The sequence below is a fragment of the Elephas maximus genome, chromosome 9 (genome assembly GCF_024166365.1).
Source record: "Elephas maximus indicus isolate mEleMax1 chromosome 9, mEleMax1 primary haplotype, whole genome shotgun sequence".
In the NCBI taxonomy this organism is placed as follows: domain Eukaryota; kingdom Metazoa; phylum Chordata; class Mammalia; order Proboscidea; family Elephantidae; genus Elephas; species Elephas maximus.
Window position 1 is genome coordinate 121511348 of NC_064827.1, and position 4368 is coordinate 121515715.

Below are 4368 nucleotides of genomic sequence, written 5' to 3' on the forward strand. Positions count from 1 at the left end.
CTCAGGGTTCTTGGGACTCTCTCTTCCCAGGCCCAGGTGCTAAGACATGTTTTCCCTGTTTCCTGGTTACTGGTGCTCTTTGAGTCTAGAAAGGTTACCCAGCTCTGAGGGGCAGCCTTTTGGTGGGACTGCCATGCCAGGCTTGGGACAGGTGCACCTTTTTTTATCATAATGACATCTTCCATTTTTATAACTTTAAGGGAGTCTTTTGTAGCAGATTTGCCCATAGCAAACCATCCTTTGAAGTCCTGACTGCAGCTTCAATTGTCTTTGATTGTTGATTAAAGGGGCATGAAATCCTTGACAACGTCACATATGTCTACATTTACTTTGCTTGTCCGGGCTGAGGATTTCATTTTCTTTATGTTCAGCTGTAATCCATGCTGAAGACTGTGGTCTTTGGCCTTCATCAGGTATTTCTTCAAGTTTCCTTCATTTGCAGCATGGAAGGTTGTCATGTGCATCTCCCAGGTTGTCAGTGACATTCCTCCAATGCTGATGCCCATTCTTCTTCACATATTTTGGCTTCTCAGATTATTTGTTAAGCACAGAGATTGAACAGTGAGATAAAAGGATACAATATTGTCTTTTCCATGGGGACATAGAAGGGCATAAGTCCTCCAAATGCCCCACTCACACTATCCGATATGTACCCAAGTGATGCCTAAATTAGCACATTTTAATGACACACACACACACACAGTAAACAATGTTATCAATTCACTCTCCATTGCGAGCGTTGAAAGCCTTGATTTGTAAACACTGACAACTTACCTGATATAAATAATCCTGCCACTGCTAATTTCAAGGTAGCATCTGATGTCACTGACCCATGTTTGGGCAGAGATATGCACCATGCATATCTACTATCCCAAATTAACTGGAGCTGATTCCAGCATAACTGATCCACTTTCCTGTGAGTATGTACACACACTGCGTCTGCACCATGAGAAGAACCCTTAACTCCCAACCCTAATATATAAACCAAACATCGCTATATGTTTCCAGAACACACAATTCCTCCCAACTCCTGAACACACACATAAACTACTACCCACACTCTAAATACACAAACATAACACCTCGTACTGCATGTAGTTTTATGAGAAAACCCTAGACCATGAATACACACAGTAATTCCTACAACTATATATACTCTCAACATGTGCCTGAAGATGTACATGGACAACCAATAGTACCCATATATACTTACTGAACACTGTACACACAATCAAGCTAACACCACCAAGTTCAAAATTTAACCTCAAAGGCCACCCTAATACACGTCCACAAGAAATCATACATCTCTAGAACACATACAATATACAATTCCCAAATGTCTGCACAATTTATACAAGGCCTCTCAGTTTCCAAATATACATACTGAACCTCCCAATCCTCCAGAATAAACACTCCAGAAAGCCAATGAAACCAAACACACACACAACCACATACAACCTGTATTACTAATATAGCCAATGAACACCGAAAATGCACATATAAGCTAAGCCACAAAATTCTCCAAGAATTAGACTAGGCACAAAGAGAATCCCTGACTGCTTTCATACAGACACAAACACCCTATACGCTAACCCAAAACACAACCATGAGTACCAAAAAACAAAACCAGACTCGCTGCCGTTGATTCGATTCCAAATCATAGCAACCCCCACATATTCAGGGATGGAAATAAAACTCCAAAACATCAACACTTCCAGCACTCTAGCTAATAGACACACACACAGGACCACCCTACTTGCCCACACATACCAGACACACATACACACACACACAGATTCCCAATCACTTCAAGTATACAGCACCCAGAACACCATAGATTGTCACATATCTCTAGAAATCGGTCTTGATTCCCCTACCTCCAAACATGCCCAGACAAAATTACAAACACCCTATCATTCTCCAAAGAAACACATGCAGAACACTCCAAGGAAAATTCACCCACTGACTCACGATTACACATACCAGTATATCCTCTCAGTCAATGAAATATCTCTTGCACATCCTATATAAATACAAGGAAACCCCATTTCAGGCCCTCTATCCTGTGTTCCGAAACTGCCACATTCTCAAAATCTCATACATAACCATATCAACATGCTTCCAGTACATACACAAATTCAATTCTCCCACAACCTCTGCAAATGCACAATCTCATTTTTTCATCAGATACCCACCTCATTTCCCAGAATATACCATACTCCCTACTGAAACATATTGCACATAACCCTAGAAAATATTCATCCCAACTGCCATGCCCCTTCATGAAACAAACTCATTACGAATACAACTGTCCTCATACCCTGAATATAACCTAAATTATTCAGGACACCAAACATATACAAAATATGACCCTATATCTTCAAATACTAATATAACTCACAATGCCTGCCTATACATAATCAAACAATCCACAATACTCAAACAGAAATCAATCCCCAATTTTCTTGAATGCAGAATCATACAAACCCCAGACCAAACATGGAAGATGCATGTGCAACTCCAGGAAAGCATCCAGGCAACGCAACCACACAACATGCCCTGAGTACATACCAGTGATCCTTCCTCATTCCCAAAATATACAAAACCAAAAGGCCTTACACGCAAGTTAATACACACAGGCACACTCCCTCACATGCCCAAAGAAACTCATTTCAAACCTGCCATTAGATACACAGGAAGACCCAAAATTCATGGCAGAACAGCCACACCCAAAGTATTCCCCTGAGCCACAAATTGCATACCGCTCACCTCCAAGTGCTTGAGTGTACATGCCTATATGTCATGATGTGCACACTCCCACAAAAACTCACTTATATTGAATCACAAAGGTTCATGGAAACACCACCAACTCACACATTTCAATACAAATATGAACTTCTAGGAACCCATTCAACACTTACACAATCCCCACACTATGAATTCACATAAACACATTTCCAACAAAGTCCCAAATAACAGGCACAAAAGCACCCACACCTCTCAATTCTCCCAATCCCTACAAGGCTTGCAACTAAATCTCCATACTATTTCCAGATATAAGCAACACTTCACAAGTACTCCACTCTCAGAAATCAAACACAGAGGTGGTGGGGCCAAGATGGTGGAGTAGTCAGATGCTTCCTGTGGTCCCTCTTACAACAAACACGTGAAAAAATATATGAATCGATTATATATGACAATCTAGGAACCCTGGACCTCTAAGGCATAAGTGAGGAATTGGACTGAGTGGCAGGCAGAAGGAGAGACAGTTAAGAAGCAGTGAGGAGTTGCCAGACCTGACCCAGTGGGAACCATCACCCTGCAGGCCAGGATCAGGTGGTGTCAGCGGTGAGGCAAGCAACGGCGTCTGGGACATGTTTTCCAAATCGGGAGAGACGGAGGGATGGAGATTCCACTCCCACCTCCAGAATCAGTGAAAGTGGTGCTCCATTGGCAAAAGATACGTACATGCGTCTAATGTATCCCGCAGATCAAAAACTGCCCCTTTGGGAAAAACCTCTCTCCCATCTACCTGCCCCTTCCTGCTCTACACTCAGTCCAAGCCAGCTTCAGAGACTGCCACATCCCCTGGGCTGAAAGAAAGATCCGTCATGCTCTCTGAGCCATTCTCCCAGCATTGGAGAGGGAACGATTTCACAAACTGGGAAAAATGATCTGCTGGATCCTTTAAGCTAAGAACTCAGGGCAGAAACAGCTCCTTTGCCTAGGCACAGGCATAAGAGGTGCACAGACTTTGATGTCTTTCACCTCTGCATAGACGTGTGTGGGCCCATTTCAACAGTGTAGGCCCTCAGTAGCACAGTACAACAGGTTACACACATGAACCCTCACTTCAACTCTTTCAACTATGTGGTGGAGAGGAAGGTTCATGACATTTGACATGACTCTGTCTATTAAGCAGGATCATCACCTAACCACATCAGGGGCCTGAGGACTGGTGTCTCCACCCATGACACCTAGCCACCCATGCCAGGGGTTGAAGAGTAAGTGGCTCCTACTCCTTATAGCCAATAGCACTGGGTGCCCATAATCTGGCTGGGGGTGGGGGAGGGATGAACACAGGGAGAATTGTGGAAGATTAGTTGGAAGGAAACTTCCCTGATATGGTGAAAGATGAGAAGATATCCATTCAAGATGCTCATTGAACCTCATACAAGGTAGATCCCAAAAGAATGTCACCATGATATATCATAATCAAACCTGTCCAAAACAAAGATAAAGAAAGAATTTTAAGAGTGGCTAGGGATAAATGAAATGCCACCTACAAATGAGAGTCAACAAGACTAAGCTCATACTACTCAGCAGAAACCATGCATGCAAGAAGGCAATGGGCTTTATATACAGCCT